Source organism: Neoarius graeffei, chromosome 11 (assembly GCF_027579695.1).
Source record: "Neoarius graeffei isolate fNeoGra1 chromosome 11, fNeoGra1.pri, whole genome shotgun sequence".
Taxonomy (NCBI): domain Eukaryota; kingdom Metazoa; phylum Chordata; class Actinopteri; order Siluriformes; family Ariidae; genus Neoarius; species Neoarius graeffei.
This window is the reverse complement of record NC_083579.1, coordinates 58,671,251-58,687,774: the sequence shown is the minus strand read 5'-3', so window position 1 is coordinate 58,687,774 and position 16,524 is coordinate 58,671,251. Positions and strand designations below refer to the sequence as shown.

At 39.6% G+C, this 16,524-nt stretch overlaps 1 pseudogene; it reads right to left on the bottom strand.

The window, feature by feature from the left end:
• Positions 1–8: 8 nt before the first annotated feature.
• LOC132894487 (26S proteasome regulatory subunit 4-like) lies at positions 9–10,863 on the bottom strand (annotated as a pseudogene).
• Between the last annotated feature and the right edge of the window lie 5,661 nt (positions 10,864–16,524).

Here is a 16,524-nt window from a genome sequence, read left to right as displayed (position 1 = left end):
TAGAAGACTATTAGGCCGAGATGTAATACTTTATTTGCAAGAGGCAAAAATGACAGCCAGCATAAACAGAAGCAAGTGTAACAAATGAAAAAAGTTTTAATGTAATAGGCTCATATTCGGCCATTGCCAACTTAAAGGTACAGGCCCTCAGGGGTCCCTTCCTGTTTTTTGTAGAGTACATTCTCTTTAGACTTCTTAAAGTCCTCATTTGTTACTTTCATCCTCCTCTCCCTCAGAGCCATAAGCCCTGCTTCTGTGCAAATTGCCTGAGAGGAAAAAAAAAATGCACGTGTTAGTCCACCCATTTCAACTAGAGTATAAATTCACTGTGCAGTAGGGCTGTAACGATACACCCAACTCACGATTCGATTCGTACCACGATTCGATACGCCCACGATTTTTTTAAAATGTTTTTTTAAAGTAGTAAATTTGACTTAACATTTACTTACTTACATTAACTATTTAATAACAAATAATTCAGACCACTGCAGAGAATGAGTAATATGTATGCAAAAATGAACAAATGTATATCCAAAGATTGTTTTATTTCTCAAAATAATACTGTTGAGCCAGAAGCTCTGGTTTTTTTTCGGTTCTGAAAAAGTCATTTTTCCAAATCGTGTAAATCCGTCAAGATTTTTTTTGGGGGGTGGCTCTCTCACTCTCATAGGGCCAATGATTTTCTGTGATCGCGGAAAACAGATGGAAATTACGGAATTTTTATGGTGAAACATTGCTCGCGTGTCAAAATGTAACTGCCGCAGAAGGCTTCCGCCCAAGCAGACATGCCTTCAGTGTTGCCAGATATTGCTAATGTTTTCCACCCCAAAATATGTTCAAAACCAGCCAAAAAGCACCTAAACCTGCCCAATCTGGCAACACTGCATGCCTTTCCGGTCAAGTGATTGCTTGTGGCACACCTAGCCAGCCAATGAGCTGGCAGATTACAGATTCGCTCCCCGCGTCGCAACCAGAATGGCGACCGCTTAAAAGAAATGAATGCTCTGCTAGTGGCGAGTGTGGACATCGCGTGACTCGCAGAAGATTGTCGCAGGTCGGCGAAAAAACGACTTACTAATAGATATAAAAAAATAAAAGTAATTTAAGTAAGTTTAAAATGTAATTTAAATAAAAAGTAAAGTATTCATAAATTGTTTTTGGGCTGAGGAGAAGTTTGAAAGGGTGTACTGCGATTCTGCCTTCTTGTATCGCGATACGGATCGTGGCTCTGCGTATTGCGATTTCGATACGCATATCGTTACAGCCCTACTGTGCAGTGATTATAAAAAATTGTGATGCAGAGAGTAATGCATGTAATCAAAATAATTAGGGACGTGATACAGCTGTATGGCAGTAAAAGGTTTATTCATCACGTGAATAGCTTGAAGTAATTTAGTTTATACTATTTATATAAAAACATAATTGCTAGTCATAATTGGACGCCAGAACCTTACCTTTATGTCAGCGCCGGAAAGGTCATCTTTCGCCAGGATAAGGTCATCGAGGGTTACGTCGTCTGCCAAAGTCATCCTGCTAGTGTGAATCTGGAAGATTCTGCGCTTGGTCTTCATCAGGCAGTGGGAACTCTATCTTACAGTCGATTCTACCTGCAAAACCACATAAAATTCTCAGTCTTAAAGCAAAGATAGGATGTGTATGTCTTGTGAACAATTCAGAGAATGAAGGGAACAACAGTGACTTAATATCTGGGAATCATGATCATTTTTAACTATAACAAAGTGCATTAGCTTAGCAACAGACCTGGACGGATGAGGGCGGGGTCGAGTGTCTCTATCCGATTAGTAGCCATGATTACTTTAACGTCACCACAGGAGTCAAATCCATCCAACTGGTTCAGTAGCTCCAGCATGGTCCTCTGGATCTCCCTCTCTCCACCAGAGTTGGAGTCATACCTACACAGTGCACATTGCAAACCGCACACTTAACTCCTGCAATCAGGAAAATGTTCTAAAGACAATAAGTTGGTCAAAGCTGAATTTGCTGTATTATACTTTGGCAATGCTGTAAATGTGCCACTTTTTATGAGCTGACTATATTAAATTTGTCTAAGGTAATGGTTAAAGTAGTGCACTCAAAGAAATACTATGTATGTTTTATGGTAGTGCCGCACATTGTGTAATATTTATATTGGTCGTGTGTATAAATGGCTGAATAATCTTTAAGAATTGACATATGAGCATACTACATCAACACATTAATATCCTAACAAAACATAAAACCCAACAACTTGGAGAGCAGATAGTCGTTTGGTCCAGCCAAGCATTCATCACTCACTGTAGTGCCATTTTGTATACAAGAGACACTAATCTGGTAGCATACAATAAAAAACAGGCCATGTCACTACTATTTACACCATTTATGGTATTCACTTTTTATAGTAAAAGGAAGTACGCCCATTCCAAACCCAACCTGTCTATATATGCATCATCAAATCAAGAGAGCTGGGCAGTCAGTCAACAACAAATTGAAAAAAAAAAAAGGGACACCACATCTCCCAACAGTAGGAGAAAACATCTGCCTTACCTTTTTGTTCCTATGGCATCAATCTCATCAATGAAGACTATGGAGGGTGCATGCTCCTCCGCAACTCGGAAAAGCTCTCGCACCAGTTTGGGTCCGTCGCCAAGGTATTTCTGAATCAGCTCTGAACCGACCACCCTCAGGAATGTGGCAGATGTCTGATTGGCCACAGCTTTAGCCAGTAGGGTCTTACCTAAAAACCATAACACTTCGTGTCAACATATCAGTGTTCCAAACCACAGTATTCATTTTTATGTGCTGATCATTTTAAACCAAGCATTTGCTCTTCAGGTGTTTTCACTGACCTGTCCCTGGTGGACCATACAGAATGACTCCTTTAGGAGGCTTTATTCCCATCTCTTCGTAATACTCTGGGTGTGTAAGCGGAAGCTCAACCGACTCCTACATAAAGAAACCAATATGAATTATCAGCAGTCAATATATGAAAAAAAAAAAGATAGATGAAAAGTAAATACAGGAAAAAGATCTGTGCGTTTGACATATCTTGTACCTTGATCTCTTGAAATTTGGCTGTCCAGGCCTCCAATGTCAGCATATGTCTCCTGAGGAGCCTTTTCCACTTTCATCACCATCACCAGAGGATCAGTATCATCCATGAGCACACCGATCACTGCATGTACCTGCAAACAGACCCATTCACATCACTCCATCATGGGATTTACAGTGTCATGCTTTAAGTTTTCACTTCACAAAGTTTCCGCAACTCTTTCCCTCTGGACTCTTACTAAACCCTATTACAACATCCTCCATTTATCAGCACAGAAGACTCAACTGCACTATCATACTTTGGCTGTGTAACCTGCTACTCTTGTAAACATCTTACATTGTGATCTCTGCTGCATGTTCATAAATTTACAATACACAACAGCTATCAAATGCACAGAAGAACATGCCACTGCTAATCATAACTATATTTGGCTGAGCAGTGCTGCACACACAAAAATATCCTTCTAAGAAAGAACAGATTTTTTTTTTTGCATATACAACAAAGAATTTGTTACCATCAAGATACGATAAAATAACACTTGGAATTAAGTGTGAAATTCCAGTATTACAGCAGCAGACAGGCTACAATATAAATACAAAAATGTCTTTACCATGCAAGTTAAAGTGCAAAACTACATGTGGAAAAGTGCATAAGCTGTAGAAAAATATATAGAGCAGCGGCTACAATTATCGACACCTTTTCAGATTTAGCAATAAAAAACAATTTTACAAAAGGTGAGTTTCAGTTACAACAGTTATTATTAGTTAATTAATCAACCAGAAGCCCCCACCCTTTGATCTTGTCATCTGATGACAGAGCTCGTTACCGGAGATGGAATTTTTTTTAGCATGATCAGCAATTTGAGGAAAACCTGGACGTTATCATCACAGGTGAGTATGGTAGAAAGATCATGGACATGTTTTTACTTACCAAAATTCGCTGATATTTCATGATCTTGTCGAAACCTACTTTGTTTCTTACTCTTTCATTTATCAGTCGCCTATTTTATCTAAATGCGCGTTTGAGAAGTCATGCGAGGTGTTGACAATAGTGATCACTTTCACTGGTGTCCACCATTCTCGACACCCTGCGGAATTCAGTGGCATTTACAACTGTTATGTATCAATCTTTGTGTAACATTGTTGAAGTAGATGAAGTACTTTAAAAAAATAAAAAAGTGATGTGTGTGTGTGTGTGTGTATATATATTAGTGCTGTCAAAAATGTCGCGTTATTAACGCGTTAACTTGACTCAATTTTAACGGCGATAATTTTTTTATCGCCAGATTAACGCTCTGTGACATGATGCCACGCCCCGCACAGCCAGAGTCCTCTGCCCTCCCCCGAAGAGCCACGGTGCTCGGCTAAGGTTTCGTTTTCCCATCGGCGGCTCCAGCCCCACTTTGCAGTGGCTGTGACAAGACGTGTTATGCTCTGCAATAAAAAAAAAAAAAAACACATTGGTACAACCAGTGTTCGAGCTATGCCGATATTTTCGGGGGGTCCCTTTATTCCCTTTGGGGGGGGGGGGGGGGGGGGTGCTTGCGCTTGTCTCAGAGTGTGGCTCTCCATCGCGCGCTCACTTCGGATATGCAAATGCTTCCCGTTACACACGATTGCTATGTCAATGAAAATCATTTTGACAATATTTTAGAGACCCCCCAACATTTCCCAAATCATGTTTTCAAGGGATCTCATGTCTGTTTCAGGGGATCTCGGATCCCCCGAGTACCCCCATAGTTCGAACGGTGAGCAAGCCCATTCACTTTTTTATGCTGATAAGAGAATTACAATGGTTTTTCAAGTGACAAAAATGTGCGATTAAATTGCGATTAATCGCGAGTTAACTATGACAGTCGCGACATTAATCGCGATTAAATATTTTAATCGCTTGACAGCACTAATGTATATATTTTAGTCCTGTCAAAGTTAACGCGATAATAACACGTTAACGCGATCTCAATTTAACGCGATTAAAAAAAAATAGTGCTGTTAACGCAAATTCTAATTTGGCCCTGCGAGTCACCCGTAGTTCCTGTTGAGGCTTGTCGCGCGCTGCTTCAATAAGAGTACGTGTGAGTGATGGAGAAAGGCACAGACATATAAACATCCTCGCCGCCATATTGGATGGGGCAAAGTGGAGATTCTTCACCCGTCTCTGGTATAGCGTCTAGACCAGGGGTGCCCAAATTGATCCATAAAGGGCCATGTGGCTGCAGGTTTTCATTCCAGCCATGCAGCAGCACACCTGATTTGGCTCATTCAATCAACTGAACTGTCTTCACACAGTCAAATACTTGCAGCCACACCCACCCTTGATTAAAGGGTGGGTGTGTCAGTTGATTGAATGAGCCAAATCAGGTGTGCTGCTGCATGGCTGGAATGAAAACCTGCAGCCACATGGCCCTTTATGGATCAATTTGGGCACCCCTGGTCTAGACAGTAGCCGAGAATAAAGATGCCTCATTCATGTGCTGCGTTTAACTGTACCAACAGGTTTACCGTCCAAACGAGATCACATGGGATTACCTTTCACAGGTGAGACTGGAAAAATACTTTTCAATACTGTTCCTTCAGTCTTCAGTTTCCCAGCTCATCTCCACGGGGTAGGTGTAGAGTTATAAGCAGTGAGAATTAGATAATACAGTGCCACACCATGATGAACGTTTTTGAACGTATGATGAATGTTTTTATTTTTATGTTTTTTTCTTCTTTTATGGCAAATACTTCTCTTCAAAAGAAACTAATGAAGAGTAAAATAAAACATTTTTTATTTTCACAGTGATATGCACTTTATTTTTCATCCCTTGGTTTTCTCATCTAATATGGAAGTTATGGATGTCAGTGGCTGTGACAAGACGCGTTATGCTCTGCAATAAAAAAAAAAAAAACATTGGTACAAAGCAAGCCCATTCACTTTTTTATGCTGATAAGAGAATTACAATGGTTTTTCATGTGACAAAAATGTGCAATTAAATTGTGATTAATCGCGAGTTAACTATGACAGTCGCGACATTAATCGCGATTAAATATTTTAAATCACTTGACAGCACTAATTATATATATATATATATATATATATATATATATATATATATATCACACATATATACAGTGGTGCTTGAAAGTTTGTGAACCCTTTAGAATTTTCTATATTTCTGCATAAATATGACCTAAAACATCATCGGATTTTCACACAAGTCCTAAAAGTAGAGAAAGAGAACCCAGTTAAACAAATGAGACAGAAATATTATACTTGCTCATTTATTGATTGAAGAAAATGATCCAATATTACATATCTGTGAGTGGCAAAAGTATGTGAACCTTTGCTTTCAGTATCTGGTGTGACCCCCTTGTGCAGCGATAACTGCAACTAAATGTTTCCGGTAACTGTTGATCAGTCCTGCACACCGGCTTGGAGGAATTTTAGCCCATTCCTCCGTACAGAACAGCTTCAACTCTGGGATGCTGGTGGGTTTCCTCACATGAACTACTCACTTCAGGTCCTTCCACAACATTTTGATTGGATTAAAGTCAGGACTTTGACTTGGCCATTCCAAAACATTAACTTTATTCTTCTTTAACCATTCTTTGGTAGAACAACTTGTGTGCTTAGGGTCGTTGTCTTGCTGCATGGCCCACCTTCTCTTGAGATTCAGTTCATGGACAGATGTCCTGACATTTTCCTTTAGAATTCGCTGGTATAATTCAGACTTCATTGTTCCATCAATGATGGCAAGCCATCCTGGCTCAGATGCAGCAAAACAGGCCCAAACCATGATACTACCACCACCATGTTTCACAGATGGGATAAGGTTCTTATGCTGGAATGCAGTGTTTTCCTTTCTCCAAACATAACGCTTCTCATTTAAACCAAAAAGTTCTATTTTGGTCTCATCCGTCCACAAAACATTTGTCCAATAGCCTTCTGGCTTGTCCACATGATCTTCAGCAGACTGTAGACAAGCAGCAATGTTCTTTTTGGAGAGCAGTGGCTTTCTCCTTGCAGCCCTGCCATGCACACCATTGTTGTTCAGTGTTTTCCTGATGGTGGACTCATGAACATGAACATTAGCCAATGTGAGAGAGGCCTTCAGTTGCTTAAAAGTTACCCTGGGGTCCTTTGTGACCTCGCCGACTATTACACGCCTTGCTCTTGGAGTGATCTTTGTTGGTCGCCCACTCCTGGGGAGGGTAACAATGGTCTTGAGTTTCCTCCATTTGTACACAATCTGTCTGACTGTGGATTGGTGGAGTCCAAACTCTTTAGAGATGCTTTTGTAATGTTTTCCAGCCTGATGAGCATCAGCAACACTTTTTCTGAGGTCCTCAGAAATCTCCTTTGTTTGTGCCATGATACACTTCCACAAACATGTGTTGTGAAGATCAGACTTTGATAGATCCTTGTTCTTTAAATAAAACAGGGTGCCCACTCACACCTGATTGTCATCCCATTGATTGAAAACACCTGACTCTAATTTCACCTTCAAATTAACTGCTAATCCTAGAGGTTCACATACTTTTGCCACTCACAGATATGTAATATTGGATCATTTTCCTCAATAAATAAATGACCAAGTATAATATTTTTGTCTCATTTGTTTAACTGGGTTCTCTTTATCTACTTTTAGGACTTGTGTGAAAATCCGATGATGTTTTAGGTCATATTTATGCAGAAATATAGAAAATTCTAAAGGGTTCACAAAAAAAAAAATTATATATATATATATATATATATATATATATATATATATATACACACACACACACATACATACATACATACATACATACATACATACATACATACACACACTTCCGTTCAAAAGTTTGGGGTCACTTTGAAATGTCCTTATTTTTGAAAGAAAAGCACTGTTGTTTTCAATGAAGATCACTTTAAACTAATCAGAAATACACTCTATACATTGGTAATGTGGTAAATGACTATTCTAGCTGCAAATGTCTGGTTTTTGGTGCAATATCTACATAGGTGTATAGAGGCCCATTTCCAGCAACTCTCACTCCAGTGTTCTAATGGTACAATGTGTTTGCTCATTGCCTCAGAAGGCTAATGGATGATTAGAAAACCCTTGTACAATCATGTTAGCACAGCTGAAAACAGTTTAGCTCTTTAGAGAAGCTATAAAACTGACCTTCCTTTGAGCAGATTGAGTTTCTGGAGCATCACATTTGTGGGGTCGATTAAATGCTCAAAATGGCCAGAAAAATGTCTTGACTATATTTTCTATTCATTTTACAACTTATGGTGGTAAATAAAAGTGTGACTTTTCATGGAAAACACAAAATTGTCTGGGTGACCCCAAACTTTTGAACGGTAGTGTGTGTATATATTATATACCCCCCGATTCATAACAGGATGGAGTGCTTACAGTATTTGGAATCCTATTGCAGTAAATAAAATTAGACCAGAATTAAAATCCTAGCATATAAAAAAATTTACATGCTTGAAATATTCAGATTTTTCTATTCATTCAGAAAATATTTTTTGCAGATTGTTGTAAATATCTACCACATATTACAATATCAGCAGACATTTTATATTTTGGTTCCAGGAATGACATGCGACCTTTGACCTGGATTTTCATGTGGTTACAATGTCAACTGCCTGTTGACATTTACTGGTAAACTACAAAACTAGAAATTAATACAAACAACAACAAACGATTAACAAAATGTGATGTACGAAAATACTTAGAAAGCGGAACAAAAAGATTTTCTGACGCAGGTTAAACATTATCAGTTCATTTGTTTACAAACATTAGAATTATTTCCTCATTTACATAAACACTAACATAGATATATTTATATCAAAGATATTTTGTACTAAATATAAAAGTCTTTGTAAAACAAATTTTACATAAAAACTATGCTCTGTTGACTTAATACCATATACCGATTTTTTTTTTTAAAGAAATAATCACCTGGATGTCGATAATTGTGGAACGGTGTCACATGATCTGATATGCTAAGTAATCGGGAATCAACTCATTTTTTCCAGTGGAAGTTTGAGTCATTATTCATGCACAATTTACATAGTGAAAGTCTTTTCTACTTTTGCAACAGCCAAAAGATCGTTAAGGTGTCGATAATTGTAGCCGCCGCAATGTATGTGCAGAGTAACAGAATATAAAATGTGTGCCTGTATACTGTATAGTAATTCTATTAATACATTTTGCATTGTGTTAATACACACACACTCATGCACTTGGTTAGACTGGAGACAGTTCTACAGCACAGAGTACATCTTAACTGCATTTGCTGAGACAAGCTGCTGTAAATACTGAGTCATATTGGTGTAGACAGGTTTTGTGTATTTATCATTTTTGATATAAATTGTTCTTTTTTTGAGAATTCAATACTGAACTAAAGCAGTGCTGCTCATTTCAACTCTCAGCTGTCACTGGTTTATGCACTTACTGCAGATATTCTGACACTGCCTAAAAAAACAAACAGCACCATTTTTAAGAAAACTTACCTACACATCGAAATAGTTAACAATATAGCTGTTCAAAAATTAATGCTGCGACTCTAACAATACAACACTTGATAGAAAATCACATTACCTTGTGATTCAGTAAAACAGAACAGCCTGGTTCTAGAAGGTCTTTATCCACGAAGGAGAGGATGCTGACATAGTGCTCTGAGCCCACTGACGTAGATACAATGGCATGGTTATCATCAATGATCTCTTCAAGTGTTCCTACTGACATGGGTGTGCCTCTCAGGTCATCAACTTTAGACCTCTCTTCCTGTAACAACAATTACCGATGGGAATTAGAGCATTTAGTTTGCGTCTACCTGACTGTTCATAACGCAAGAGGACATTAAAATGATTGCAGAGGAAAAGAGACATGATTGGCTTCCACTTGAACTAGAAATTTACAGTTGTTCAAGTATACCTCCTGTTTTTCCTCAAGTGGCTTCATCTGCTCTTGGTTCCGAATGAACTCCTCCTCCATTAGCAGATAGTCCTTGATCCTCTCCTGCTTCAGAAGCTTCAGTCTGCACTATGTGTGTGGAGTGACTAAAGACAGAAACAACAAGCTCATATCATGGCTTATCTGTATGTGCTTTAATGTGATGCAGGCTTACGGGCTAAAAGATATCATGTATATACCCATAGGAAGCTTGCTTGCAGCATCTGGGCCTTTTGTCTTCTTTTTCTTCTTCCCCACTCTTGTTGGAATTGGGGGCTCGTATTTCTTTCTTATCCTTTCAAAAGAGGAAGTGTTTGGTATTTAACCAACTAAAAAAGGAAAAACGTTTGACTGACATCTAGCTAGTTGCATTCACAGTCAAGAAGAAATTAAAGCAGGTACTTACTTTATCATCTTTCTTCCCCCCTCCAGGGCCATGTCCTCCACTCTGGTTCTGTCCCTATTCAACACAAGCGTACAGCATATTTAATTTCCTCATGATGCATCACACTGACTGGGAATGTTACAATAATTCACTTACAGGCTTTGTATTAGGCTGACTGGTTACCTGGAATTCTCTAAAACTATGTCTAATTTAATTTACTTAATGAGGCAACGGCTGGCTAAAGTCTTCTGCTCGACAGCTAGCTCGCGAAAGCTAATATTATGAGTCTAACACTAAAAATATAAAACATTCTAAATTACTTTTCACAGTTAAATACTGTGCGATTTAAACGAGAAGTTCAAGTATTTCGGTATATTATCTGATTCAATCACATACTTATTTAGGACTAGAATGGCTACTAATTAGGAATAAAATTCCTTGCTCACCATTGTCGGTTGTTTGTCAGCTACTGCTTCCGGGTTAATAAAAACAACTTCCGATTCTCTCACCGGTAAATTTTGCGTGTGTCACTGATCTCTGCGTAAAATCTCTGGAGAGCTCATTGGCCAGTCAGAGTGACGCCATCTGGCCGCCATATTACCACGCACATCGGATCGGTCCGGTCATATCTCCGCCTAGGGAGCGACACAAAACTGGACATGTTATTCATCTCAGTGTTTCTCAGACTTTTCAGACCAAGGACCACTTTGTCCCAAAAAAAAATTTCAGGGACCACCTGTCAACACCCCCCGCCGCCGCCCCACACAACACACACACACACACACACACACACACACACACACACAGACCATACAGAGATGTGTACTATTAGGTGTTTTTAATTAAAATAATTATGTTTAACTAGATACATTAAAGGCCTATCCATTCCATATCCTCCGTGGTTTTTAAAGGCAAAAGTATGGAGGTTTAAAATACAGCAAACAGTTAATCAGAACATTTCATATCAATAGTTCAAAATTGTTCAAAATTAGGACGAACATGAATGAACTGAAATGAACAAAACAAATTTTAGATTTAACAGATTACACTTACTTGTCTTCTGCTCAAAACGGACTCTTTTTTCTTAATGGGAGGAGTGGTGCTGATGCATACTAAGCATCAATGATTTAATATCTGGTTCCAAGCTGGACAGCTTTAATCTGAGATTGGGGGCCACATTGACTCGGTTTCGCTTTTTAGTTTTCAACCCAACCAGTGCTGAAATGTCTCAATGTGGCGCTTGAGTTTTGCTGGCTTCATTGCCTCGTTGGCTAAAATCTCATAGCACAGGACACAGTGGGGATTGGGATCTTCAGAATCCCCAGTCCAGAAAAATCCCAACTTTAAATATTCATTGTGGTATTTTCTTATCACCTTTGCCGTTGGTTTAGTCTGCCGAGCTTGTTTTTCTTGTTCTTCCTGTGTTGGGGACTCAGTGCTAACTGAATCTTCTTTTCTTTGCATTTTCTCCTTGTCTGTATTCTCCTTGTGTCGGTAGTGTCAGGTTTTTTCCTCTTAACTGAACCTGTCAGCCACTTCTCCATCCTTGTTGTTTCACTTTCAGTAAATTAAAAAAATCGCCGCGAACATGAGCTAGTTAGGATTAGCCTATTATATGTTCAGAATTTTCGTTTGCTTGTTTTCAGGTCTGCCTGTCTGTTTGCCTGTGAGGCAGAGATTTGTGAGGTGACTGTTGCCTAGAGACGAGAGGCAGAATAAGAGCACGTGCACACTACAAGTTTTATGTGGTGAAATTCAGATGCAGAACGCTTTTTAAATAATAATAATGATGAAATTACAGGCCCGTTTGATTGCCGTTAAAAACAAGATTGGATAAATTTAACTTTCTAATAATGTTACAAAGCATACGCTAGCTTATCTTGAAAACGCTGACTACATTTGTAGATCACCTCGAGGACCACTTGAGGTCTCTCGCGGACCACACTTTGCGAAACACTGATCTAACTGTAGAGAGAAAAACACAGTGTTTTTAATTATAATGTACAGTATTCATTACTGGGCGGCACGGTGGTGTAGTGGTTAGCGCTGTCGCCTCACAGCAAGAAGGTCCGGGTTCGAGCCCCGTGGCTGGCGAGGGCCTTTCTGTGTGGAGTTTGCATGTTCTCCCCGTGTCTGCGTGGGTTTCCTCCGGGTGCTCCGGTTTCCCCCACAGTCCAAAGACATGCAGGTTAGGTTAACTGGTGGCTCTAAATTGACCGTAGGTGTGAATGTGAGTGTGAATGGTTGTCTGTGTCTATGTGTCAGCCCTGTGATGACCTGGCGACTTGTCCAGGGTGTACCCCGCCTTTCGCCCGTAGTCAGCTGGTATAGGCTCCAGCTTGCCTGCGACCCTGTAGAACAGGATAAAGCGGCTAAAGATAATGAGATGAGATGAGTATTCATTACATTTTATCATCATGGATACATTCAGGAAGATTACTATAGATTATTATTATTATCCATCCATCCATTATCTGTAGCCGCTTTATCCTGTTCTACAGGGTCACAGGCAAGCTGGAGCCTATCCCAGCTGACTACGGGCGAAAGGCGGGGTACACCCTGGACAAGTCGCCAGGTCATCACAGGGCTGACACATAGACACAGACAACCATTCACACTCACATTCACACCTACGCTCAATTTAGAGTCACCAGTTAACCTAACCTGCATGTCTTTGGACTGTGAGAGAAACCGGAGCACCCGGAGGAAACCCACACGGACACGGGGAGAACATGCAAACTCCACACAGAAAGGCCCTCGCCGACCACGGGACTCGAACCCAGGACCTTCTTGTTGTGAGGCGACAGTGCTAACCACTACACCACCGTGCCACCCTATTATTATTATTATTATTATTAATTCATTTGACTAAATAGAAGATACATAGACAAGACATGCATAACAGAGAAGAAAACAAAGTGTACATTACATGACAGAATAATTCTGCTTTCCACAGAGATGGGGACAGCATGTGGGTCAGGGCACACAAAAGTAAAGTAATTTCCTGTTGCTAGGAGGCATGTGAACCCTCACTGTTCCAGATCAGCAATAAGCTGATAAGTTGTAAGCTATACTTACAAATTATATATAAATCAATCAGCTATTATTATTACAATATAATTATCCATCCATCCATTATCTGTAGCCGCTTATCATCTAACTGTAGAGATTAAAACACAAACTGTGTTTTTAATCATAATGTACAGTATTCATTACGTTTTATCATCATGGATACATTCAGGAAGATTACTGGAGATGATGATTATTATTATTATTATTATCCATCCATCCATTATCTGTAGCCGCTTATACTGTACAGGGTCACAGGCAAGCTGGAGCCTATCCCAGCTGACTATGGGCGAGAGGTGGGGTACACCCTGGACAAGTCACCAGGTTATCGCAGAGTTGACACATAGACACACAAACAACCAGTCACACTCACACTTATGGTGTATTTAGAGCCACCAATTAGCCTAACCTGCATGTCTTTGGACTGTGAGGGGAGCACCCGGAGGAAACCCACACGGACACGGGGAGAACATGCAAACTCCACACAGAAAGGCCCTCGCCGGCTGCTGGGCTCGAACCCAGGACCTTCTTGTTGTGAGGCCACAGTGCTAACCACTACACCACCGTGCCACCCTAATATTATTATTATTCATTCATTCGACTAAATAGAAGATACATAGACAAGACATGCATAACAGAGAAGAAAACAAAGTGTACATTACATGACAGAACAATTCTGGTTTCCACAGAGATGGGGACAGCATGTGGGTCAGGGCCCACAAAAGTAAAGTCATTTCCTGTTGCCAGGAGGCATGTGAACCCTCACTGTTCCAGTTCAGCAATAAGCTGATAAGTTGTAAGCTATACTTACAAATTATATATCAATCAATCAATCAATCAATCAATTAATCAATCAATCAGCTATTATTATTACAATATAATTATCCATCCATCCATTATCTGTAGCCGCTTATCATCTAACTGTAAAACTGTGTTTTTAATCATAATGTACAGTATTCATTACATTTTATCATCATGGATACATTCAGAAAGATTACTGGAGATTATTATTATTATTATCCATCCATCCATTATCTGTAGTCGCTTATCCTGTACAGGGTTACAGGCAAGCTGGAGCCTATCCCAGCTGACTATGGGCGAGAGGTGGGGTACACCCTGGACAAGTCGCCAGGTTATCGCAGTGTTGACACATAGACACAAAAACAACCAGTCACACTCACACTTATGGTGAATTTAGAGCCACCAATTAGCCTAACCTGCATGTCTTTGGACTGTGAGGGAAACCGGAGCACCCGGAGGAAACCCACACGGACACGGGGAGAACATGCAAACTCCACACAGAAAGGCCCTCACCGGCTGCTGGGCTCGAACCCAGGACCTTCTTGTTGTGAGGCGACAGTGCTAACCACTACACCACCGTGCCACCCTAATATTGTTGTTATTATTATTATTATTATTATTAATTCATTTGACTAAATAGAAGATACATAGACAAGACATGCATAACAGAGAAGAAAACAAAGTGTACATTACATGACAGAATAATTCTGCTTTCCACAGAGATGGGGACAGCATGTGGGTCAGGGCCCACAAAAGTAAAGTAATTTCCTGTTGCCAGGAGGCATGTGAACCCTCACTGTTCCAGTTCAGCAATAAGCTGATAAGTTGTAAGCTATACTTACAAATTATATATCAATCAATCAATCAATCAATCAATCAATCAATCAATCAATCAATCAGCTATTATTATTACAATATAATTATCCATCCATTATCTGTAGCCGCTTATCATCTAACTGTAAAACTGTTTTTAATCATAATGTACAGTATTCATTACATTTTATCATCATGGATACATTCAGGAAGATTACTGGAGATTATAATAATAATAATTATTATTATTATTATACAAATTATATATAAATCAATCAATCAGCTATTATTATTACAATATAATTATCCATCCATTATCTGTAGCTGCTTATCATCTAACTGTAAAACTGTGTTTTTAATCATAATGTACAGTATTCATTACATTTTATCATCATGGATACATTCAGGAAGATTACTGGAGATTATAATAATAATAATTATTATTATTATTATCCATCCATCCATTATCTGTAGCCGCTTATCCTGTACAGGGTCACAGGCAAGCTGGAGCCTATCCCAGCTGACTATGGGCGAGAGGTGGGGTACACCCTGGACAGGTCACCAGGTTATCGCAGAGTTGACACATAGACACACAAACAACCAGTCACACTCACACTTATGGTGTATTTAGAGCCACCAATTAGCCTAACCTGCATGTCTTTGGACTGTGAGGGAAACCGGAGCACCCGGAGGAAACCCACACGGACACGGGGAGAACATGCAAACTCCACACAGAAAGGCCCTCGCTGGCTGCTGGGCTCGAACCCAGGACCTTCTTGTTGTGAGGCCACAGTGCTAACCACTACACCACCGTGCCACCCTAATATTATTATTATTCATTCATTCGACTAAATAGAAGATACATAGACAAGACATGCATAACAGAGAAGAAAACAAAGTGTACATTACATGACAGAACAATTCTGGTTTCCACAGAGATGGGGACAGCATGTGGGTCAGGGCCCACAAAAGTAAAGTAATTTCCTGTTGCCAGGAGGCATGTGAACCCTCACTGTTCCAGTTCAGCAATAAGCTGATAAGTTGTAAGCTATACTTACAAATTATATATCTATCAATCAATCAATCAATCAATCAATCAATCAATCAATCAATCAATCAGCTATTATTATTACAATATAATTATCCATCCATCCATTATCTGTAGCCGCTTATCATCTAACTGTAAAACTGTGTTTTTAATCATAATGTACAGTATTCATTACATTTTATCATCATGGATACATTCAGAAAGATTACTGGAGATTATTATTATTATTATCCATCCATCCATTATCTGTAGCCGCTTATCCTGTACAGGGTTACAGGCAAGCTGGAGCCTCTCCCAGCTGAATATGGGCGAGAGGTGGGGTACACCCTGGACAAGTCGCCAGGTTATCGCAGTGTTGACACATAGACACAAAAACAACCAGTCACACTCACACTTATGGTGAATTTAGAGCCACCAATTAG